A 27085-nucleotide genomic window follows, 5' to 3' on the forward strand; every position below is an offset into this window, starting at 1 on the left:
TCCACGGGGCCACATTACAGTACATTGAATTAAATGCACCATATTAAATACAGCATATAATCAGGTTTTTTTATTTCCTCATTCCTGTTCTATGCAGAGTGCCACATAATCATCGCTAGGTCAGGTTTTATTGGTGGGGGGGTTGGAAATACAGTAAACCCTACATAGACTGAACACAGAGCTTCATTATTCCATACAATACTTCATTATTCCATACAAGACAGTACACGGGAATTTAGTTTAGTATTGGGGGAATACAAGGAGATTCCACCGATTCCCTCCTACCCCAAATACAGTTTTTGGAATTTAAATCCAGGTCAACAATAATTCACAGGATCAAAACAGAAAAGCAAAACAGGAAAGCGTTAAACCACCAAGAATACACCTGTCTGGTGATGGCTCCAGTGCTTTTTATTTTTTTTAAATGTTTTTGTTGAGTTACACAAGGGATTTATGATTTAGAAAGGAGGGAAATCACAGCCCAATCAGCTGCTAACGCCACAAATCTGAAAGAGGTGTACAGAAACCAAAAGTAGAATATTTCAGCAAATTGCATGGAACGGAAGTGGGAGATTATGAATATTCCAAGTTCATTATTAAAGCAGAAAACTAGGTGTCACTAAGTTGGACATGCCCTTATTCACCATTATATGCTCACATAACAGTGACTGAACAGTATAGTAATTGCAGTAACCCCAGGCCAACATACCCAACGCAGAGGCAGAGGCACTGTAACTTAGCTGATCTACGAGGTTCCTAGGAGGACAGTGGAAACATTTTAGGGACATCTTCAAAAGTATAGCAAGTCTTCCTCAATTCAGAAGACTGCTGGCACATGGTTAGCACTGCTCACTCACGGCACCGAGGAATCTGATTCAATCCCGGCACCAGGTCACTGTCCGTGTGGAGTTTGCCTATTCTCCCAGTGTCTGCGTGGGTCTCACCCCTCACAACCCAAAGATTATGCAGGGTAGCTGGATTGGCCATGCTAAAGTGCCCCTTATTGGAAAATAATGAATTGGGCACTTTAAATGTTACTTTTTTTTTAATTCTGAGGGACCCCAGAGAAGAATTGCACTACCCCCATTAACCAGCATATGGTATATAGAACCACAGAATTCCCTTGGCGCAGAAAGAGGCCATTCGGCCCCTTGGGTCTGTGCTGACCCTCTGAAAAGAACCCCTGACCTAGGCCCACTGCCCCACCCCATCCCTATAACCCACCTAACCTGCAGATCTTTGGACCGTGGGAGGAAACCGGAGCATCAGGAAGAAACTACACACAAACACTCAGACTGGAATTGAACCCAGGTTCCTGGCACTGCAAGACAGCAGTGCTAGCCACTGTGCCATGTCGCCAGACATATATATGGAATATGGTACGGTAAAAAAAAATTACGTGCAGTGGAAAAACAAACAAAATTAAACCACTTTGCCAGTAACCCTTTATGTGAACGCAGCTATCAAATTCCACCATCAAATTCCTTCTGTAAAGGATGTTAATTTGTCACAAAAAAAATCCCATCAATTTTCAATGATGGACTCCAATTAATACTGGCTAGACAATGAAGTGCTAATTGCTTTATCTAATAAAATCAGTTTAAATAGCACCCCATAATTGAACAGATTAACATTCTGAAAACAGAAAAACAAATAGCACCAGTGGCAATAATGACAAGGCTAGGAACGTGGCCACTGAAACACTGCAACGTGAACGGTTCAAACGGAGTAAAATACAAGTTGGCAGCACAACTGTGGGAGGCTCAACTAATTGCAAAGACGACCGAAAGCTGAGTTTATCATGACAAACGCCCACAGTAAGATATTAAATTCAAACGGTTCACTTCTTCACATTTGCCTGGTGTTCAGCTTTTCAATACAAAAGCCAAACTTGGATTCAGTTCCTCTTTCCATTGCTGCAATAGCAAGCATTTATTTATAATGTCCAATAACATAACTGTAGTTAAGCTAATTTACAATAATTTACAGAAATTGTATTGTCTCAGATAGAATTGCACATTTTTGGTCCAACCTTCCTGCTCTGAAGTCAATACAAAATGGAAAGGGATCTAAATTATTCGCCCATACCTCATTAAAATGGCTTCTTTTTCATTCATATTAAAAGATATCTAATGGAAGTCTATTTGCACATCATCCAGGGTACATTATTTTACTCAAAAATTAGCTTATGCTCCAATTTTGGACATTCTATACCATGGATCTTGTATGCCTCAATCCAAGTAGACAGTATTCATACATGTTAACCACCATGGCATAGGAAGCATTAGTGAAACAGGATTCTATCCTTATCCAACACTGTCACTCCACAAATAGATAAATGGGAACGTTAGACAATTTTCCTTCCCTAGATCAGGATGTGGGAACCAGATACTTTGACTGTACAGTTCAGCTAGTAACCGAATAAATTCACTAAGCCATCACAGAAGCACCAAGGCAGGTTTATTGAATGGGCAGAGATTTAATTACCAGAGTTTATAGTGTTCACACGGTCTCATTAAAATTTGCTCCAAACCGAGCCTCTGCTATCAGGCAGGTTGCAAACAAAGTTTTGTAAAGGAACAGTGTTAAACCCAGAATCATTTTTTTTAAATGTTAAATCCCAAATCACTTATGACACTAACCCAATACTATCAGGCTTCCTTCTTTGTATCCTACTGGATTGTTCCATTTGCTTCATGAGGTTTACATTCCTGCTGTAAATTTACTTCCTGCTTGGTTTTGGAACTCAATCAATCAGCTACAACAAATCTTCTGTTACTTCACACATCTCAAAAGTGTACTTTTGCTCCAATCTATAAACACTACGGTCAAAGATTTAATAACTTCCTACGCAGTGTTCCAAATTAGTATGCTGATACTTTTGTTCATTTATAGGTGTTCAATTATAGGTAGATCAATGTCATTATACTGCAAAAGTAGACAGTCCATCAACATTTATTAAGCAGGGAGCCAGTCTCCAAAGCTGGCTTCCCAGGATATGGTTTGTGCATTGTGGCATCCATTAAAGTTCATTCTCTTACATCACGAGTATAGGAACTGCAAGATGAAAACAGCTGGAATGGTGCCTGATGGAAACACCGTATACAGACGATATGCAGAGAATAATGGACCAAAAGTGAATTATTCAACATACACAAAAACACACAACTAATTACAGCTTCATTGGTCTGGAATAGGGTTTCTCAAAAACACTTTCATTAAGTTAAATAACAGTGCGGTTAGGTGGTGCAGTGTTTAGCACTGCTGCCTCACAGCACTGAGGACCAGAGTTCGATGTCGGCTCACTGTCCGCATGGAGTTTGCACATTCTCCTAGTGTCTGCGTGGGTCTCACCCCCACAACCCAAGCATGTGCAGGGCAGGTGAATTGGCCATGCTAAATTGCCCCTTGGGGGAAAAAAAAGAATTGGGTACTCTTACTTTAAAATAAAGTTAAATAGCACAAGAAATCTGGTAGAATCTACTACTGCATTAAACAGAAAAGTGGATTTAAGACCAAAAAAAAAAAAATATGCATGTGGGTCAATTCACCCGATGAAGCCACAAGGAGAATACAATTTAGACAATCATTTGCTAAACAATTAGATGCCAACTTTATAGTAATACAAGGGTCATTTTATTTCCAGTGCTACGGTTTAACATTTATATGAAAGCCCATTAAATAGTTTGCAATCAAAACTAGCTTTTGCACTAAAATAAAACAGTTATTCATCAGACTGGATAGGAGTACACTATGAACATGTTCCATGAATTCAGGTAATATTGACCTTTAAAATCAATCAATCTAGGAAACAACTAAAGATTGAAACACTAAACTGGTTCCTTTAATTCCGTTGGAAAACCATCGTTCCCACTGGAAGCATCCATCAGAACAATGGAATTGTTGCTTCTATTTGATATCATTGGCACTCCCTCAAGTGGCACCTTTCAAGTATTGCAGCAATAAAATTATAAAATATTCCACAAGTGTATCTTCACACCATTTTCTGCTGACATCATACAATGCACAATTACAAATGCATTAGATACTGATCTCTATACCACTGTCACATTGCCAATGTAGTATTATCATTGGGCCCATTTCAAGCACACCAGAAAAAATCCCACGGGCAATGTTAGCAACTATTTTCATGGAACATCCACTCTTCCTACAGCAGGGTAGTTTCCTCCAAAGATTATTCTAAATCACAAACCAATGGGGTAAAGATGAAGGATTGGTGTGTGTGTGTGTGTGTGTGTGTGTGTGTGTGGGTGGGGGGTGGGGGGGGGGGTCCAATCTTACAATAGGATATTGTAATGGGATGAACTGTATCAATGAGGATCCTACAATAATAGGGGGGGGGGGGGGGGGGGGGGGAGGATTACGAGAAAGAGAGATTACTGGCAAGGCCAGTATTTATTGCCCACCCCTAATTGTCGTCTAAGGTGTTGGTGGTGAGCTGCAGTCTGTGGTATAGGGTACATCCGCAGGCATGGTTACTCCGAAAGTACATGGCATTGGTGTAAGAAAAGTGATGATTTTTGCTCAAACGGTTCTGGGCATTTTATTCACTGCAAAACAATATCCTTGCATTACAAGTTGGGCACTTTGACCAAAGTTTCACAAAAACAGCTGCTTAAAAATGTTGACACGTCTGCCCATGTGGACTTTGCACATTCTTCCCATGTCTGTGTGGATTGGCCATGCTAAATTGCCCCTTAAATTGGGGGGAATAAAAATTAATTGGGTACTTTAATTTTTTTTTAATCAATCCAGAGTTTCTGGCTGGAGTTGGCATTCTATTTGAATGAGTAGTCACTTCACAAAAGGACACGCTACACGACACTCCAAAAACAAAACACTCAAATGAGCTCAAAAAAGCCAATCAATCTCCCCACCTTATAAATTATTGATCTAATGGGAGAATTTTGTATAGGATCCAGAAATAAAGTGTTCCGTAAATAGATTTTATCCAGTATCAACAACCAGAGAACCATACGTGTTTATAGCACAGACCAATAGTGTTTTGCTTGAACAGTCCAGCATTTATTTCCATCATCTTGCAGTCTTCCTTTTTTGTTTTAAAATGGGAAAGAAAATGCAAGAACAATTTTCCCTTAAAGATTCAATGGTCTGAGGCACAAATACTCAATTCATGTTAGATTTTTTTTTAATTCAGCCTTTGGCTGGCTCAGTACTTAGTGAAATGCTGGATTTGTTTGTTCCCAACACTCAGCATTTATCAACAATAACCCAAAAATTGCTGGATCCATAATAACAGACACCAACAGGGTCCTCATCTTAACCTCAGACATTTCCCTGGCAGCCTTTCTGAACCCAGGACGTTTAAGTTTCCCTGGCAGCCTTTAGGAACCAAGGACGTTTACAGAGAATGCGATCAGATGTGTGACACCCATGCACCAAAGATGGGCTCAGCAGCCCAATACAAAACTCACCTTTTCCTATTTACAACTAGCAGCTGCAGTGCAAATAGTTCAAGCTTTGCCAGTAATCTAAAGTCGCAGTTAAACTGAACTCTGAACATCTACAGCTCACTAACATAACCTAATGGAGGGAAGTTAGGAATCTCATTCATAGTCTTTTTACAGTGGAGGCGGCCATTTGGCCCATCGAGTCTGCACCAGCCCTTGGAAAGAGCATCCTAAGACAACCTCCACCCTATCCCCGTAAACCAGTAATCCCACCTAACCTTTTGGGCATCAAATGGGCAATTTAGTATGGCTAATCCATCTAACCTGCACATCTTTGGATTGTGGGAGGAAACCGGAGCACCCGGAGGAAACCCACACAGACAAAGGGAGAAAGTGCAAACTCCACACAGACAGTAACCCGAGGCCAGAGTTGAACCTGGGACCCTGGAGCTGAGGCAGCAGTGCTAACCACTGTGCCACCGATTCCTCGATTTAAAGGACCAAAATGAACTGTGAAGGGGTGCGGTTAAAGGAAGAGATGGATAGAAATTAGAAACTTACATGTAATTTGTTTGTATTAACAAGATCTTAAATATTTCAGTGAATGCACTAAGATATATTAAAATCATTAGTTAAAAATTTAATTTTTGAAATTGAAAAATCTACTTTAAAGGAAAGGTGCATCATCTCAGCAGTCCACTGATCCAAATTGTTTGACAGAATGACCTGAAAAACAGACTTTTGGATACAATTGCCATTGTACAGTACAAACTCATTTCACAGTTTCTGTCACTTCCCCTCCGATTTGAAAACCTCAGACATTTAACAATAGTTTGCGTTAGACGCAATGCATGTCGGTGGAGAAAACAGTCAAAGCTAACATTTTCGATGTAGATTCTTCAATAGGGAGCCACACATACTTATCCATCATGACGTGGATCTACTTTATCAATTTTCGTATGCGGTAGAAAATACAAATTCTACTGTTCTGCAACAGGAGATATTTGCACCTGTCATGTCATAATGGATCACTATAATGAACGCAGTATAGACATTTTAGCTGAGTAATTGCAAATTCTCTCCCAATACTGTGGATAGCTGCATGATAAGCAACAGTTCATTGTACTACACAAGTATCAGCCGTTGGGTTGTGCGTAGACATCACACCAGATACGGTTATTTACAGCAGGTGGAAACAACTGGCAAAACACAGGCAAAGCTTAGCGATTTCAAATGTTAGATATGCAAGAGAGTTGAACTACACCCGGTGTTTCCCAGTACTGAAGTGTCCTAATGGTCCTAGATGACTGTCAACTGGAGTGAACAAACAAAGAAAAAGGATGACACATAATTTAGTCTTGTTTACAACTACTACATATTACATGGATGAGTACCAGGCCAGAGTTTTCAGGTGGAGAGTAATGTCGTGGGGAAGCTATGCATAGTCCTGGACCAACTTTTGTTCAACAGGACAGCAAAATGGCTCTGTGCACAATGCAGAATATGGAAGGAACAATGTACAGTAGTGAAGTGCAATAGTCAATAAAAGGAAAATGGATATGTTGCGTCTGCATCTTTGCCACTAAAAATAATAATAATCTTTATCGTCACAAGTAGGCTTTAACACTGCAAACAAGTTACTGTGTGTGAAAAGCTCCAAGTCGCCAGATTCCGGCCCTGTTCATCACACGGAGGGAGAATTCAGAATGGCCAAATTACCTAACAAACACGTCTTTCAGGACTTATGGGAGGAAACTGGAGCACCCAGAGGAAACCTACGCAGACGCAGGGGGAAAGTGCAGACTCCGCACAGATGGTGACTCAAGCCGGGAATCGATCTGGGACCCTGGCACTGTGAAGTAACAGTGCTAACATCTGTGCTACCATGCCGAATGAGGTATAGAGGATGAAACTGACTGATAGCACTTTGTTAAATAGATTACAATTGAAATGACAAGTTTGGAATAAATACAAACTGAAATAAAGTTATTTCTAGAAGTGTTGCTATGTAAATTGAACTATTGTTAGTGCTTCCCAAATAATGGTAACAAAGGTAGAAGCAACACCACAATGATTCTTGGGGACCAATGACCCATCTGTTTACATTAGTCTTGCATGTCTGCATACAGCTATGAAATGTTGCCAGACGTGCAATCCTATGGGTTTACAGATCACAGCTATAAAACCAATTCAATTGGGGGAAAAAACAATCCAGTTCAATTTGGCAAACTGATTTTATATTAATCATCAATTCAAACTCTGGTAAACTACCATCTGTGAGCCAGCTCCCAGGTTACACAGCTAAATCCAGCCCTTTAATTTTGTTGCCAATCTCAGATTGGTAAAAATAACCTAAGCCTGCAAACATATTTCATAATAAAAAGACCAAAATCCAACAGTATAACCACCAGAGGCAAGTTTATTGACACCGTCTCCAGGAAATCGGAATTAAAACACAACTTTTAAAAAACACCACCCTTATTGAAGACAGTTCAACACCACCCCCACAAAAACAAATTTCCTTGTCTTTCCTCTCCCCGAAGCTTTGATCATCACACACTTGGAAGTGCTTTTTTTTTTTTAAATTTAGATTACCCAATTATTTTTTTCCAATTAAGGGGCAATTTAGCGTGGCCAATCCACCTACTCTGCACATTTTTGGGTTGTGGGGGCGAAACCCACGCAGACACGGGGAGAATGTGCAAACTCCACACGGACAGTGACCCAGAGCCGGGATCGAACCTGGGACCTCAGCGCCGTGAGGCGGTTGTGCTAACCACTAGGCCACCGCGCTGCCCTTGGAAGTGCTTTTTTAAAAAATGTTTAGAATACCCAATTCATTCTTTTTTTCCAATTAAGGGGCAATTTAGCGTGGCCAATCCACCTACCCTGCACATCTTTTGGGCTGTGGGGGCGAAACCCATGGAAATACGGAGAGAATGTGCAAACTCCACACGGACAGTGACCTAGAGCCGGGATCGAACCTGGAACCTTGGCGCCGTGAGACCGCAGTGCTAACCCACTGCGCCATCGTGCTGCCCTACTTGGAAGTGATTTAACGGAAAAAGTTCATTTCAGGCACAATTTCCTGATGGTTTCCTAACGGGTGCAAGGGTAGATCGTGGCCCATATTTAGCAGCACCTTAAGTGCCGAAAATGAGCACCCACAAGCTTCACACCTTTTCGCCACCTAATTAGCCCGACTCACACCCAGCAGCTTCCCGTTAATAAGGGGGAGGCACTTTTAAACGTTCACTCACAACCGAGTCCCAAGGAGCACACAAGCACAGCACCACGCAGACCTGCTCCACACTTCGGGGATACAGAATCCGGCCAGGCATCTGGACACCATGGATGCAAGATGGGATATCCTGTTACCCCGAGGGGGTCGGAGGACCAATAGCAGGACTGCCAATGCCGCCTGGGAGACAAGGACAGCGGCCGTCAGTTCGGGTTACGTGGCTAGCAGACCTGCCGTCAGCGCAGTGCAGGAAGCCCTGCCGTCAGCGCAGTGCAGGAAGACCATCGACTTCCACCCCCAACCGCCCTCCTCTCCTCTCCTCCCTCCCTCCCCGCCCCCCCAAAACAGGTCAGTGGCTGATAGCTCACACCCTCCCCAATCACTGCAACTGTGCCCTGCACACCATGACACCCGCCAGCACAATCCCTCCATGTCCAGTTATGGTGCCCACACATGCCACCTGCCAGTGACTCCCCTGATACACCAGCTGTACGGCTCACCTCTTGTCCCCGCAGGAGAAATGAACCCATAATAGGCGTGAAAGGGTTCAAATGGTCGGCAGAGTTCCAGATATCAGAGCCCTCACCTCAAATGAGCAATGGGCCCTGGAGATGACGGGGTTGACAGAGGAGGGACAGTCACTGACCACAGGTCACCCTTCTACACAGGAGGCGAGGATCCACTATCCCTTCACCCAGATGGCCTGCCTCAAGGGAGTTGATAGTGTCAAACAAAGGATCCGTCCGTCTCATTGACCACATATCCCTTCTCTCGCAGGATATCCAACTGATGGTGTGGAGGAGGAGAGAAAGAGACACAACCCAGGATGCCCGACACAACCCAGGATGCCCCCCCCCCCCCACCACCAAAGAGACCACCTGGGAGGAGAGCTCAGAACACTACCATTGAGGAGTCACAGCTATCACCGTCACCTTCCATCAGCATAGACACACACACCTTGGTGGGAGACATTAGTGGACAGCGTTCTGGGGCACAATCGGATGAGCAGCACACAGATGCTGATGCACATCAGCTGGAGGCAGGAACACCCAAGACAGTCAGCAGTCAGGGGTCAGCTGGATCCGAGGCACAATTAGGGGGCAATTTAGCGTGGCCAATCCACCTAGCCTGCACATCTTTTGGGTTGTGGGGGCAAAACCCACACAAACATGGGGAGAATGTGCAAACTCCACACAGACAGTGACCCAGAGCCGGGATCGAACCTGGGACCTCGGCGCCATGAGGCAGCAGTGCTAACCACTGCGCCACCATGATGCCCCTCTCCCACTATTTAACTGCAGTGCAACATGCTGGTTAAATCGTGCCCTTTATGTACCACAAATGGAATTGTTGTGGCAGCTGGAAACGGTGGCTACTTCTGCGGATACTAGTAAAATTAAAAGGGAACTTAGTACAATGTACAATGAAGTATCTTAAATAGTTAGCTCTTAACTATCTTTTTGAAAAATTATAGTTTAAAAAAAATACATATCAGTGCGACTAGAATTATAACATTGAACAAGTTAGCTCACATAAATAACAAGTATTAAGCAAAAGATTTTCCAGTGTACTTACAGCTGTCACTGCTAAATTGGTGCAGTGAGGATAATCATATATCCAATTAACTTGGGTTGTAAACATGCCAACTAGTTTTTTTGTTAAATGGTCATCTAACATGCCACAGGACTTTAAACATGGGCCGAGAGAGAGAGAAGTGTACAATATGACTACAAAGACATGCTACTGCTTACCTATTACAAGAATACAAATATTTTTGGACAATTAAGAAACTAATAACGGTAACAGACCTTATTCCACTCAAAAGCCTCTGGCTGGCTGACCGAGCTCCATTGCACCTACCTGCATAACAAGACTGAACACTTCTTGCCAAATGAACTCTGGACTGAACTGCAAACAAACAATGCCGCTCCTTCATCTACAATCAGTTTAAAAAAGGGGCAGCACACAATACAAAGTCAGCATGCTGCATGTACTTTACATGTTAGAGGAGCACCAAGAAGGATGCGCCTACATATGCAGTAATGGTTCACTGTACACATGGCTCGTGTTTGAAAACTCAGGCAGCGCAAATAGGGCTCCTCCCATTAAAAAAATGGAAGACCAAGTGGCGGTAGGTAGGTCAGGAGCTCAAAAATAGCTCCGCTGTTTCAAAGGAAACCCTCTCAAATCCAGGCCAGTTTTGTGGGGTAGAAACATGCAAACCGTGGGGGGTTAAATAGCAATCCGAAAATTAGGTCATGAAGCCTGAAACATTACTAAGTAAGCTGCAGAAAACAGGGCATTTAACTAGTACATCTACCAGTGAAATAGAGTTGTTATAACCAAGCTGTGATATTAAACTTTCTCACTGAAAACTCAATTAAATTTGAACCATAGATTCAAAAGCGTATAAAGTTGTACCATGTAATCTTATTCTACAAACTCAATGCAGCAGCCTTTAAACTCCTTTGTTCGCTAGTTTAAAAGAAAATGATAGCCGTCTAGAGATATCTAAAAAGTGCCAATGCACAGCATAATAACCAGACTCAATATGACTACATTCTGAAGGATTCAAGGCACAAGATTAAAGAACAGTTTTCCACTAAGTCTATCTTTTTTTATAAATAATTTGAATAAATATCAAATTCTTTTTCCAACTAAATCATTGGATCAACGAGTGTCTTCAAATTATCAAGAATTTACTACACGAAATAAAAAACATTAAAATTTAGGTTTAAGAAAAAAAGGAAGCTGTAGTTTTTAAAATTTGACTGCCTTTACCACCACCACTTGCTATAAAAATTGTTTACTCACCTGATAGCGGAGCTAGTTTTTCCAAATGACTAAATGAGATGGCAATAAGGGACTACTACTAACCTGTGTGTTCTGGTAAGAAAAGTAGGAGTTTCCACCCTGACAGTGATTATTAATAGGTTACTTAGCTTCTAAAACATAACAGCCTAATTCAATCCTACATTCACCACAGACAAATGCAAAAGCAATCACTAGCTAACAAATCATGTGTGGAAGCATTTCCCAGTCTCTCTCTCTCTCATGCAGCCACCAAACTGAGTTTTACAATGGAGCCCAACTAAGATTAACAAACTTCGTACACAACAGACAATGCACTCAACAGGAACCATCAGGGAACAAACTTTTATTAATTTCAACACAAATATACTGTATAAAGGCATTGGCAAGTAAAGGCAGGATAGAGTGTAAATCAATATGAAGCACAAAAGCCATAAACTCAAAAAACAGCGTGTGCACATATTTAATTACTATCCAACTTCTGAAAAGGTGGGCTACAGAAGTGCTTAAATTTGTTTTCAACTGCTGCATTGTTGCGGAAACAGGTTTCTCAAGTGAAGCCTCGAGTTTAAATTTCACAATGAAGTGAGAAATTTAATTAAAAATGAGAAATAAACCAGATCAATAAAGTGGCCCCGAAGCCATTGGTCTACATGGCAGGGGGAAGAGAGAGAGGGAGAGAGAAATTTTTTTTTTTTTTAAATTTAGATTACCCAATTATTTTTTCCAATTAAGGAGCAATTTAGCATGGCCAATCCACCTACTCTGCACATTTTTGGGTTGTGGGGGCGAAACCCACGCAGACACGGGGAGAACGTGCAAACTCCACACGGACAGTGACCCAGAGCCGGGATCGAACCTGGGACCTCAGCGCCGTGAGGCGGTTGTGCTAACCACTAGGCCAGAGGGAGAGAGAAATAAGTCTATGTGACTCCCGTCCCACACCAACATGGCTGAAATGCAACTTTGTGCCAAAGTGGCCTAGCAAGACAGTTAGAATTGCCTTCTGAAGAAACCTACAAATGGACTATGCCACCCACTCACTAAAACAGCAAAATAAATGCTAGCCTAATTTTTATTGGAGAACTCCTACTATAAATCAAGTAACTCAATCAAAAAGTACCAGCTTAGGGTTTGATACCAGCCCCGGGTCAGTCAGTGTGGAGTTTGCACATTCTCCTGGTGTCTGCATGGGTCCCACCCCCACAACCCCAGAAAGATGTGCAAGGTAGGTGGATTGGCCACACTAAATTGGGAGTGTAATAATTGGTACTCCAAATTTATTTTTTAAATTTGAAATGTGTACTAGGGACCAGTCAGCAACACTTATCTCAGATACGCCACCCAAATTTTCAGGTACAAAGGTTCAAGATAACAATTAGTTTCTATACATGGACACAATTGCATATTGTTCTGTCTTAAAGGGAAAAGCCAATAAGAACTCCCACTGACCAACCAAAAGGAATCAAAAGCAAAAAGTTATAAGAATAGCTATATCTTCATAAATTTACGCTGCATACTTCAGGCTTCAAACTTCTGATATTCCAGTTTTGAAGTACACCAAAAAGTCACACCTGCTGGTACACCATGTAACAGTATATCAGAAATCTTAACATATTAGAAATCTCTAAACATCATATCTATTTTTCCTGCTGACTCTTCAGCTGTCAAAGGCTCAAACTTTGTATCACATTGTGTGGGTAACCCTGGGGAAACCCCAGAACCCCCCTCACTCATGCATCACTGGCTTCATCAACATCCAGAAACTGGCACGCAATGGAAAGAAGCCAGAAAGTTGGGTAACCCTGATGCAACCCCCAGAACCCCCCTCACTCATGCATCACCGGCTCCAGCAACATCCAGAAGTTGGCATGCTATGGAAAGAAGCCAGAAACATATGCAGTACCATGTTGGAGAACCTCAGCAAGGACAACTGCTGACAGAAATCAATCAATTCCTAAATCAATTACCAAAGAATGATAGTTTTATCTTCCATAGCTTGCCAACAGTGGTGTCTCGTCTTGCAATATCAACACCTTAACCAAAGTCAAAGCGAGAGAGAGAGAGAGAGAGAGAGAGAGAGTCAGGTGTAACCGTTGCACGTCTGTACGCCTGCAAATTATTTGGGATGTGGATAATAGGAGAAAGGAGGAAGTAAAAGGTCTTCCTTCCTGTACCTCAAGCGCACTTCCTTGCAAATAAAACCAAGGGTGGCATGAATGCAGATATACAGACTAGGCTCGACTTGATGGAATATTTTTTTTTTAAATCAACCGCAGGAGAGAAAACGAGAATTACTTTTTCAACCTTGTATAAAATCAGACTCACCGAGTTAAATTCTGGACTTTATTCAATTTCTGTCAGCATTCAGGCATGAGGATAACTTCAGCTGCGCTGTGAGCCCATGATGTTTCCTAAACAGGCATCAATTACCTTATAAATTAAAAACACAGGACTGGTTAGACATGTTATGTGCCACACCCGGATGCAATACACTGCAATGAGAAAGTACATCTACAAGTGTGCTATCACCTAGTTTTAGCACAATGTTTGCATTCATGATATACGCATGAATCATTGCACTGATTACACATTGCAACATAATGCTATTCCATTTTATTCAAGGTCAAAAATGTACAAACAGGAAATCAGTAAACAACGAATAAATTTTAAACAAAAATCACTTATCCACTTGGTTATCTGTAACTCACCAGCAAGGAGAGCACTTTATAAATCCTCAAGCATACACTTAATTAAAATACAATATTAATATTAATATGCTCTAAATACACACCTTCTATATTATGGTCCTGATGACCATAAATAAAATGCACATATCACACATTACTGAGCTACATGAACCAAATTCAATTCTCAATAGAGATAGCTGATTAATTTTTTTTATTAAAGAGGGAGGGGTCACGTGATGCAAGCACAAGAGCAGCTGTGTTTGTGTCTGGCGCTACTTCTCTTTTAATCCTTTTTTTTTTAAAATCCTGATGCACAACCCATATTCTGATGTGTATAAACTGTGCAGTGTTACTGGACGATCCTGGTTACAATTTGGCAATGGGGAGCAGAGTTAAGTCAAGAAAAGCATTGTTTAATAGAGGCGGTCAGAGTGGGGCCCAGTTCGCAGTGGCGGTTTAGTGGCCTACACTGGCAATGCCGTTGCTGTCGCGATGATAACTGCCATTGAGTGAAATTGCGCACAATGGTCTCTGCTCACATAGGGGCAGCACGGTGGCACAGTGGTTAGCATTGCTGCCTACGGCGCTGAGGACCCAAGTTTGAATCCCGGCCCTGGGTCACTGTCCATGTGGAGTTTGCGCATTCTCCCAGTGTCTGCGTGGGTTTCACCCCCACAACCCAAAGATGTACAGGATAGGTAGATTGGCCACACTAAATTGCCCCTTTGGAACAATAATTGAGTACTCAAAATTTAAAATAAAAAAATAAAAAACTGTGCTCACACTGATGAACAGAGAAACATCTAAAGAGAAGTTTGGAGGAAGAGAGGTCAGGGCTGTTCCCTCGGTGGGGCTCACTTTCCAGTCCTTGGAAATCCTGCTGCATGGTATAATCGAACATTCTGGTTGATTCCGATCTGGAGGAGAAGGAATATCCCTGTGCCTGGTCACCCGAGAGGAACTGGGTAGGAATTTCCAGATGAACGAAGGTGAGAACTGGCCAGCATGCTTTCCGATCTAGATTTGAAGGCTGACCGTTTTGCCTCAAAACGGAGCACATTGTATCTAGTATTCGAAGCCCGGGATCGATTGAGAAGTCTGACCACTGGTCTTACTTGTCTCGTTCTCTATATTAGTCGAGAAGACAAAAGCCGGACCAGTCAGTTCTTGCCATCTGCTAGGGCCTATGTTTCTTTACGGAGGTGCAAAGGCTTCGGCGAAACTCTGGATGGATCCTCAATATTGCTAGATGATGCTCTCATGGCTTTGGCCGTTCAAGCTCTGTGGATGATTATATTATCCTGCAGTTGGTAGGTAATCCTGAACTTGGTTTCCTTTGGTGATCATATCCCTGATTTGGTGTTACTGCCTTTCATCTTGACATGGGTGAATGATACAAGAGCACAATGTCGTTTGTTGCCTGTTGAGTTGGTGACATGCATGATGAGTTGTGCAGTATTTACCCAATTTTATGCGCTGTAATCTTTGCTTTACACTGAGGGGGTAAATTTTTTGGGTAAACTATTTTTTGTGGCAGCATCACAGCAGGGTGGTGGGTAGGTGGTTTCCTCATTGTGGGTGAGGAATAACCACCCTTTAGAACTATTGGCATCATGTTTTTCCTTTGTACTTGTGTTATTTTGGGATTAAGAAATCCTTGCGAGCCTTCTATGAAGGTACAGAGAAATGTATCCTGGAAAAGACTCTTCTTCTTCTTTCCCCTCCCCTCATTTTTGGTGCTTCTGGTGTTGTTTTCCCACCTGTTTCTGGTGGTGTAGTACAGGGGAAATTATGTACTGATGCATGTTGGGCCATGGTCAGTCAATCCTTGGATAGCTAGTCTTTCTATATTTACTGGATTGTGCAGGTAATGACAGTAGTTACTTGATTACTTGTCTCATGGAATATACAGCTGGCATATCATCCTGTTGTTAACGTTTTGGGTGGAATCTTGTTAACAGCAGGACCTAAGTGGCACCTCCATACAAGAGTGAGGCAAGGCGAGGGTGGCATGTGGCACAGTGGTTAGCACTGAGACCGTGGCGCTCAGGACCCGGGTTTGAATCCCAGCTCTGGGTCACTGTCCGTGTGGAGTTTACACATTCTCCCCATGTCTGCGCGGGTTTCACTCCCATAACCCAAAGATGTGCTAGGTAGATTGGCCACACTAAATTGAGGGGGGGGGGGGGGGGGGGGGGGGGGGGGGGGGAATTGGGTACTCTGAATTTTTTTCAAAAGTGATACAAGGACCCTTTTGGCCCCTATTCTAGTGTGCCATTCATCCTAACTTAGTTTGCTTGAGAAGGGTAGTACTGTGTTTTTCTGGGTCAGGTGGAGGGTACATTGGTCACCCTTCCCAAAGGTGCCGCCCTTTTGGGGGCTTCTGGACTACTCTCCTTGAGATTTGGTTTTCCTGGTGGAGGTAGTATCCTGTTGCCTATGGGGCCTGAGTGAGAGTCAGTGTGCTTTAATTTAGCATTGTTAAGAGTATGTCTTTAGTTGGATATTAGACTGAAGGGCATCCTTAAGTGGTCTTCCAGACAGCCCCCACTTCTTGAGGCTTGGGCTCCCCTGGGAGAGTGACAGTATCATGTTTCTTATGAGGTTATGTTATCTGTTCCTGGTATCCTTTTTGCGAAAGTGTACGTTGGTAGGCTATGTTTGATATTTATTGGCTAATCCTCATGTTCTTCTCTGCGGTTTCCTTGCTTTATCTGGGTAGCAGATGTGCTGATACAGGTTATGATTTGTTATATTCAGTTCTAGAGGGTTTCCCTCATCTTGCAGGAGACAAACTCATCTTGCGGGAGAAGAATTGTATCCCTTCCCAAGACACTTAACGATTCTTCTTCTGGACGATGGAAAGTAGTTTTACGTTTTCCAGTGATGGCAGGGCGTGAATGGTACCTCTGATTTGACTGGAGAGTGGGTCTGTTGTGCTGCTAGCCTAAATATCCTTGGGTTCTGTATAAAAGAGAGTGCGTCCACTGCCAAGCCATGGGGGCAGCACCCTGTTGTTCCCTTTTCTTGGGGTATCCTTTCATTACTTCGAAGTCTTGGGGAGCCGAGTTAGGTTCCAATTGGTTGTATTTTTACGCCACAAGGGATCGTGTAGCTTTCTCTGTTGCCCTGTGGAGGACGTGCACCATAATGCCATGTACTCACAGTTTTATCCAATTATCCTGAGATCCCCCACTCTGTATCGTTTCATTTTCCATATGAAAGGAGATGCCAACTATAATTGATAATCTGCTTCAATTGTATCGATATTCACTGGTCTTCTGTATGTGAAATAATTATCACTGTTCTGCATTAGATTTTGAGGAGTTGTTGCTTCTTGTGGTTAAAAGTAAAATACCCCCTTAGAATGAAGGTCTTCATGAATTTGTGCTTTGGGGTTAAAGAATTATTAACTGACCTCTGCAAAGGTACAGGCAGATCTCACATCCGAGAGAAAGACATGTGTTACCGGTGCTTCTGGTATAACTGCCCTTTTTGGGGGGGGGGGGGGGGGGGGGGGGGGGGGGGGGCCATGTTTTGGCACACACCCAAATGAGGCGCGAAAATCTTATCCAATATTTTCTTTGGCTGTATGAGCAATTGCTACACGCGAAGGTGTGCACCGTTTTACTATGCTTTTGGGGCGACAGTGGGGCAGTGTTTAGCACTGCTGCCTATGGCACTGAGGACCCGGGTTACTGTCTGTGTGGAGTTTGCACGTTTGCCCCGTGTCTGCATGGGTCTCACCCCCACAACCCAAAGATGTGCAGGGTAGGTGAATTAGCCACTCAAAATTGCCCCATCGTGGGTGAAAAGTAATTGGGTACTCCAATTTATATTTAAAAACACTACTATGCTTTTGTGGCTTTAACCTCTTCTCCCCCATTCCCATAGTTGATCGGTGTAAACGGAAGTACTAGGGTTAATGATTAAGCTTGAACCAACAGTATTGGTGTTCTACTCTGTATTCACAGATGCATTTGTGCCATTGTTGCATTATTTGTAAAAATGAAAAACGTTAAAATATTACAGTAGAGGTATTTTTTTTCCTCGGTGTGGGGTTTAGATTTGGGGAACGGGTGGGGGGGTGGAGGAAGAAGAAAGGCGGCAGAAAAGGATTTTAGCTGGGTATCTCATGATTGCATGGATTAGGCGCTCAGTTGTAATCTATCCCTCCTACAGTCGTTTAAACAGGGTATCATGGAGAGTTATGACTAGCACCTGTGGAACTGCAATTTTGATCAACGCCTCCAGGAGAGAGTGAAGATATTGAGGGAATATACAATTTATTTCTCTCATTATACTGGTTACTTTTTCAATATTCTCCAAGATGATCAAAAAATCCAACTGGCGCTCAACTCCAATCATGCCTGGCATGTACCAGAGGAGCCAACTTTTTTAAAAGTTTCACACAACTTTGTAGAGGTAGACCTTACTTTCACATGTCAAATATTACTCCCACCCAGAGCCCCAGGGGAAACTATTAGCACAACTTCATGTGAATGCAGCAAATATTCACAGCTGGTGTCAGCAAACCATCAGGCATGTTGACAGGATCAGAACCAAGTACTCACATGCATACTAGCTAAGAGCGAGAAACTGCCCAATTCTCTCCTCCTCCTCGCTCTCTTTCCACCCCTCCGCCCAATAAGGTACGGGATCAAACTCAAGTGATCACTTTTGTGTATTTAGTGTCACACCATAGGGCACATTCACCTGTGGGCCACAGACACTCCCTAATTGGATTGGCAAACTTTTAAATGCACATTCTCCTTTTCAGTTTCTACACCAACATCACTCTGACCTTCACTACATTTCGTAATTTAGAAATGTGCACATTTAAACCACAGCATGACATTCATACAAGTCAACCAAAAACAGCTTTAAACGGTTTTGAAATTAAAAAAATTCCACCACAAATATAACTCTCAAAGTTGCTCAATTCAAATTCTTTCAAGGCTAAATTTCCACTTTGGCCTAATTATTGGAGAAAAAAATGAAAATTTGTACCAAAGGCACCACGCAAAAACAGGTAAAAACCACAATGGTTATAGTTCTGGGAGTTGTGAAAGCGCTACAAACAATATACACCTCAAGAAATAATTTAATCCCACCAATATAATAAAAAGCTGAAGAACAGCCATTTTCTTGTAAAATCACCAACAATTAGTTTTACAACCATAATTTCATCAATAGTGAAGCAGCTCTGTTTCACTCGTCGGGCCTTGTAATGAACCCCCAGATTAACTGGAATCTGTTTAATCCCAACTCTCAGTAGCAGTGGGATGCCCAAGATTATCACATGAAACAGTGAAGTATGGCAGCATGGTGGCGCAGTGGATAGCACTGCTGTCTCACGGCGCTGAGGTCCCAGGTTTGATCCCGGTCACTGTGGGGTTTGCACATTCTCCCCGTGTTTACGTGGGTTTCGCCCGCACAATCCAAAGAAGTGCAGTGTAGGTGGATTGGCTACACAAAATTGCCCCTTAATTTGAAAACAATTGGGTACTCTAAAAATTTATTTTTAAAAGAGCTTAACAGGTTATACTGGATCATGCTCCATTATAGTTTTTTTTTAAATTTTAGAGTACCAAATTATTTTTTCCAATTAAGGGGCAATTTAGCATGGCCAATCCACCTACCCTGCACATCTTTGGGTTGTGGGGGTGAAACCCACGCAGACACAGGGAGAACGTGCAAACTCCACACGGACAGTGGCCCAGGGCCGGGATTCGAACCCGGGTCCTCAGCGCCGTAGGCAGCAATGCTAACCACTGTGCCAACGTGCTGCCCTTGCGCCATTATAGTTAACAATTAACAAGGACAACTAAACGCTCACATCCAGCCTGAGCAGTGACTCTCCTGTGTTAGACAGACAAAATAGTTCCAACGGGGCAATGGGAAAAATAAATTACACTCTGACCACAAGTAGTTTGAACATAGTTTCCTTGCATGACATTAGTTCCAGTTACCATAGTTTACTTGCATTACACCAGGTCCAGCTGTTTGTTGTCCTACAACCAGCACACTACGAATGCAAGGGCAATTCTCTAAAAGTCTGACCAGAAGCAAAATAAAAAAGAATCACTTGCCCATAAACAAATGAAGGTTGGCATTTCCAGGCCAGTACCAGTATACACAAGTCATTAATGCAACCTTTGAGATTGAGAGTGCCCAAGGCAGTTCAGACAACACTAGTTATTACAGCCGTGTAACATTAATCACCTGGCTTAGTTGATGTATATCCTTCCAGTCAACTTTTTGAAAGAACTTGCAATTTTAGGGGCAGCACGGTGGCGCAGTGGTTGCACTGCAGTCTCACAGTGCAGAGGTCCCAGGTTCGATCCCGGCTCTGGGTCACTGTCAGTGTGGAATTTGCCCATTGTCCCTGTATTTGCGTGGGTCTTGCCCCCACAACCTAAAGATGTGCAGGCTAGGTGGATTGAACATGCTAAATTGACCCTTAATTGGAAAGAAAATGGAATTGGGTACTCTAAATTACAGAAAAAGAAATGCAATTTTAAAGAATCACCAAGCTTGCAGCTTAATCTTGAAGCAACACCAGCATTGTTTTGGCCTCTGTATTTAAAAATGTTACAGTATTTTTCGGGGGCCGGTTTAGCTTAGTTGGCTGGACAGCTGGTTCATGATGCAAAGCGAGGCCAACAGTGTGGGTTCAAACCCTGTACTGGATCAGATTGTTCATGAAGGCCCACCTTCTCAACCTTGCCCCTCATCACCATCAGTCAGCTCTCCCCTTCAAAAGGCGAAAGCAGCCTTATGGTCATCTGGGGCCATGGTAACTTTGCTTTAAGTGTTGATTTCTAAACTTTATTCATTTTCTTTTTTGAAACTTAGAGTACCCAATTCATTTTTTCCAATTAAGGGGCAATGTAGCATGGCCAATTCACCAACCCTGCACATCTTTGGATGCCCTAAACCTTTTTTTTTTTAAACCTTTCCATTGGTTACACTATGACAGTCAAATCTTTACTTTGGAGATTCTGATTTATAGTTTGAATCCAACAGTGCACACTTCATCATTGCTGCAGCAGGTCCAGAATGCAGTATGTACAACAGCTTAATATTCATTTGTGTAACAAATATACAGTCAGTATAAATTTATTAGGGATGGACAACAAATGCTGGTTTTGCCAGCAATGTCCACATAGAAACCAGATAAATGAACATGAACAACAGGTGGCCACAGGTAGCCTGACCTATTAGGTACAATGTGTTGAATACAATTCGCCCATCAACATGTTTTTATTCGGAATTATTATATTGGGATGGCATGGTAGTGCAGTGGTTAGCACTGCTGCCTACAGCACCGAGGGCCCATGTTCAAACCCGGCCTACTGTGTGTGGAGTTTGCACATTCTCCCCATGTCTGCATGGGTTTCACCCTCACAACCCAAGGATGTGCAGGTTAGGTGGATTGGCTGCACTAAATTGCCCCTTAATTGGAAAAAAATAATTGGGTACTCTAGATTTATATTTTAAAAAAAGATAATTGATTATATTTGATAGCTCAGTCAAACAGAAGATGATTCAACATTCAATACGGTGTCATCTTAGCTGGATTCTCAGCTGGTGTGGTAGGAATGTTGCAATCAGCCATTGTGCCCCTGGGCTAGGGAGAAGAAATAACCAGCATTACAATTCCAGACTACGGATTAGCAAGTCCTTTTGGAACTACATGTCGAGAGAGGGTGGGATATAAAAATCAGGTTCGGCTGTAACATCCGCCATAAACAAAATAATCTACACACATCTGCATAATAAGCAAGTGAACATCCCAGAGTGAGAAAATAGCAGAAAAACAAGTCAATGACATCAAGATAGAACTTGATTCATTGCAAATCTAAAAACATTAGCAGGCATGGTGGTGCAGTGGCACTTCACGGCGCCAAGGACTGGGTTCAATCCCGGCCCACTGTCCATGTTGAGTTTGCACATTCTCCCCATGTGTGCGTGGGTCTCACCCCCACAATCCAAAGAAAGATGTGCCGTATAGGTGGACTGGCCACACAAATGCCCCTTTGGGTACTCTAAATTCATATTTGAAAAATAAACAGGAACACTAAATTAAGACTGCCCAAATTCAAATAAAAACTGTAATGCTGGAAAAACTCAGATCTGGCAGCATTAGTGGAGAGAGAAACAGAGTTAATAGGAGTCATATAACTCTTCGTCAGAGATTTTATTTTTTTAAAAAGCATGTTTCAGGAAAATAGTTTCAGTACTGTTGACCAATAATGCCAATTACTTATTTCATTTTTTTTCAGTAAACCTTTTATCTCAGTAAAAATTACATTAGCCATCATAGTTTATATCAATATATCACCCCCATCAAGGTTTGCAACTGATGGAAAAAGAGATTATGACTTTTGTATGTAGTTCCTGAATATTACTGAGGCTGCAAAGAGGAAGCTATCAGAGGTAGCAAGCTGATACACTTAAGGAAATAAAATGTTATAGTAGACAATATCTGAAACTGAAGATGAAAGGGAGGAAGTTGCTATCAAGGCAGCAAGGGAAGTTTAAGTAACCTAAACCTACAATGCCAGTCTTAATTCACTTGTGATGCAAACGGATGAGATGGTGCAAGACTAAAAAAGGTACAAAAACACCACAGCATTTGCTGATTTGGTGGCATTTAACTGCTTATTTGTTTTGACAAAATCACCTGACATTTACTGCAACTCTGGTCACATCTGCAGGTTTACTGCTCGTATGTATACAAAAAGAAACAGTAGGGTACTCAGAAGATACACAAAAAAAAGGTTTGATGCAGAATTATGCACCAAGAGCATCTTCGTTTCCTTTTGCATATTGTATGATAAATTCCATTTCCAGATAGCTATTGATTTACCAGAACACAAGTTTACTCAGCAGACCATATATTATATTAAAGTCCCAGGTGCCAGCTTGTGGGAGGCTTCTTCAAAATTTCACTGTACCTATTTTTTTTTTTAAGTGGTAAATTTTACTGTGGCTAGCTTTTTAAAAAAAATAAATTTAGAGTACCCAATTCATTTTTTCCAATTAAGGGGCAATTTAGCGTTGCCAATCCACCTACCCTGCACATCTTTGGGTTGTGGGGACGAAACCCACGCAAACACAGGGAGAATGTGCAAACTCCACACGGACAGTGGCCCAGAATCGAGCTAGCTTTTTTTTAAAAAACAAAGTGGTCATAAGAATCGCACTATAAGCTTGTAGGAGTCCACTTGCTCAATAACGTATCATTGTAGAGTAGCTGAATTCAGTAGACTGACTGCAGAGCAGAATGCAATGGTGTTAATTAGGTGGGTTTATTTCTTCTTTCATGGGATGTGGGCATCGCTAGCAAGGCCAACATTTGCGACCCACCCGTATTACAACAATGAATATAGGATAGCACAGTAGCACAAGTGGCTAGCACTATGGCTTTGTAGCACCCAAGTCCCAGATTTGATTCCCCGCTGGGTCACTGTGGTGCGGAGTCTGAACGTTCTCCCCGTGTCTGCGTGGGTTTCCTCCGGGTGTTCCGGTTTCCTCCCACAGTCCAAAGACGTGCAGGTTAGGTGGATTGGCCATGCTAAATTGCCCTGTGTCCAAAAAGGTAGGATGGTTTATTAGGTTATGGGAATAGGGTGGAAGTGAGGGTTTAAGTGGGTCAGTGCAGGCTCGATGGGCCGAATGGCCTTCTTCTGCACTATATGTTCGAAGTTATAGACCAAAACTATTTCACAGATACCCATATATTTCAAAACTGGCAGGGAATTGGGTGCCTAAGTAAGATGTGACAGTGCTGGACAACATTTTGCTGTTTATTTTCAGACACACTATTCTTCACACTACCTGCACTTAAAAATCCACACACAAACAACTGCAGCACGAAGGTTTTAGATTTCAAGTTTTTGTTTGAACAGGTTTTACTGGAAATATTTTAACCCATTTCTAGGAACATTGTTGTTTAGAATAGGAGGAAGCATGAATGAAACTTCAGTTGGTCCACTTTTTTTGCCAATTTTTCATCCCCCTCTCCTCTTGAAGGCATGGACTCCAGTTGGGGTGTGTTCAGGAACAGGGTATTCAGGAACAAGTTGTTCAAGTATTACAGTTGAGTCCAATTCGTATCCTCACCCAACATCCACAAATGCAAACTTTCCAGCAAGGGGCACTGGATAGCATCAGAAATATAAACAAGAGTTTATTTTCTCTTACTTTGGAGGGCCTTACTGTCACCTTGGCTGAGATCAGCTAATTCAGCACAGTCACAAACTGTCCAAGAGAAAAATAAAAGGAATTAAAATTGCAACTAGAATTGGGGTTGGGCCATCCTGGTTTGTATGGTTCAATTATACAGTGGCTTTACCAAATAAGTTATTGGAAGCAGCATCTACTATTTTATTTAACATTTTTAAGTAGTGGAAGACATGTACAGTTCTCCTCTTCCCAAAATGGCAGCTAAATTACTAATTAACCTCACCCATTAATTAACACTTATCTGCACTTTGTAACCCGGAAAGGTTTTGGTACACTCCCATTTCAACTCCAGAAGATTCCACCACCCAGTGAGTTCTTAGATGGACAACGTCATAGCAAGGCTTAACATTTTTCATTTCATGTAACAGAGATTTCAAGTTATTTTAGACTATTAGTTTAATAGGCTCTTTTCTTGTTCAACCTGTATGGAGTTTGCACAACCGTCATTTCACTCAAACAGAATAGGTGGGTGGGGCTGCTGCTTGTCTGTGATATAAATTTCCTATTGTGTTATTCACAAAATTACACTGCTAAAAGCACAGCAGTTACCCAGCATAAGTGTGTGATCGACCAAACCTTTTGAGTTTGACACTGCAGACATATTGTTCTCACTACATTTATCAGCTGCTGTTTCAATCTGCTGGCAGCTAAAACACTAAATGGACACTTTTTTTTTATAAAGTGTTGTCGACTGGAACACACAGTACAAGGTGAACTAGCACAAAGCAATAACACATCACAACCAGCCACCAACTTCCTACAAAGAAAGAGACACTGCTACAAAACAAAGATTATCTAGGACTGTTAAAACACAACCATTTTATGTCTCTAATTTCAGGAACTGTTTAAACTCAAACCATCCGATACAGTATAGAATGCATGTGTAATGCAAACATCAATACATTCTATTACCAGTAAAGACTTATCTAAATTTTCAATAAGTGTACAAAGCCATCAAGGTCACAATCCACAAGCCCAACAGGCAGTCTGACATGCCTAATGTGAAGGACAGATGTGGCTTTTAGTTTAACGGCACAATACAGGAGGCTACCAGTATATAAAAAATAGTTCTGAAAGGAAGGGCGGGAAACAGCATCTAGCCTAGTAACCACTTCAACTTGTACAAAGCAAACCCACTAAATAATAGTCCACTAAATTGGATATTTCAGAAATTCAGTATAAAGCATACACACATACTTAAGAAGGTAAAAGCAAGATGTCTGACAAAGTATCCATTTTCAAACCAAACCTTCAACCAGAATGCATGCAATATTTTGAGTACATCAGCTCCATACAAAGGACTGTACTTTTACCAGGCAATGAAATTGATTCGATACATTCCTCGCTCTTTTGCGAGTCTCACCTACAACAAAGATAATTTTTGTATCAAGGCATTTGCTACAAGACATTACAAAAAAAAAACTGTACTGGCTACAGTAACAAAACCAACTAAAATGTGCATAAAACCACACTATAGAAGCATACTTTGTTTACCGTACTAAAATGCACCCTGCTTTATGACTCAGAACATTTGCAAAGCCTTGACTTTTGAATAATAAAATATTACTTCTCAGCAGGAAATCAAGCCAATATGAAAAAAACTTGGATATTTACTATACATTTCTTCACAGCTCCAGTTGCTCTATATCACAATTAAATAATAAGGACATCACCACATCATGCACAGCTTTGAGTGATGCAAAACATGGTAAAACAAAAAAAGTGCCCAACCGAATTTTATTCTAAAATGCCAAAAACACCCAACACTTCAGCTGTCCGGCAGACAGGGTTCAGGTTAACCTTTTACAGAGCTTCTGCAACAATAGTGCTGCTGTGATCATTATTCTGCCTGTGGAGGATATCAGTTTCAACATCATGATAAACAAATGCAGCACTTCCCTTGATCAATGAATCATACTGGAAAAAAAAAGTCTACAACTTAGTGTGGTGGGGGGAGGGGGGTAGCAGGACAAGAAATTGCGATGGGCATTGACTGTTTCTTTACCCTGAATTATTGTTGAGTATTGATACAGTTCAGTAAACACACTAGCTCTCAAAATCGTGTTGCCTGCATATAGGGCTGGTTTAAAATTAGGCTATTAGAAAATAAGTGTCCAAGAACTTCCTCCACACGTCAAAAAAAAAAGGGGATATTCAGAACGGTTAGTCATTAAAATAAAAAGGAAATTGAAAAGCTATACCATTTTACGGACAAAAGGGTTTACCAGTTTTTAGTTACACATGACTGAACCCACAAGATAAAGACTGTTTTTCACTTCCTGGTATTATTTTATCACTATACGATTATGATTACTTAAAATCCTTACAGCTGCTCACATCCAATAATTTGTTATTTTTCAGTGAAGTTTCTTTGATTATTTGTCAAATGAAATTTTAAATTGACATGGTTCTCTTGAATAAAATGGTATGTAACAAAGGGTGTAGGTCAGAAGCTGAAGTTCATATATTGCAAAACTTTATATAAGCATTAAGCAGCCAAAGGTCCTTTTAACAGCACCAAACAACCTTTGTTCGTCCATGAAACCACTGGAAAGTCAGAATTATTTTCCCCAACTTTAAACACCAAATAATTTGATCTGGCCCATGAGCTCATCCCGGTTTTGCCTGGGAGATTGGTCTACCTTTCTGAATATTTG

At 41.7% G+C, this 27085-nt stretch overlaps 1 protein-coding gene across 6 annotated transcripts in view; it reads right to left on the reverse strand.

Annotated features, from left to right (window-relative positions):
* znf217 (zinc finger protein 217) overlaps positions 1-27085 on the reverse strand; it is a 75655-nt gene that overhangs the window by 45855 nt on the left and 2715 nt on the right. For 4 of the 6 annotated variants that reach the window (XM_038803112.1, XM_038803108.1, XM_038803109.1 and 1 more), the window contains exon 2: positions 13813-13917. The exons of 1 other annotated variant lie outside the window; for it this stretch is intronic. The gene's annotated coding sequence lies outside the window, so the exon portion shown is untranslated. Of the gene's footprint in view, positions 1-13812; positions 13918-26042; positions 26177-27085 lie in introns of those variants that run through there. One more of the 6 variants, XM_038803111.1, reaches the window with a different exon arrangement.

This window comes from Scyliorhinus canicula, chromosome 7, assembly GCF_902713615.1.
Source record: "Scyliorhinus canicula chromosome 7, sScyCan1.1, whole genome shotgun sequence".
NCBI lineage: Eukaryota > Metazoa > Chordata > Chondrichthyes > Carcharhiniformes > Scyliorhinidae > Scyliorhinus > Scyliorhinus canicula.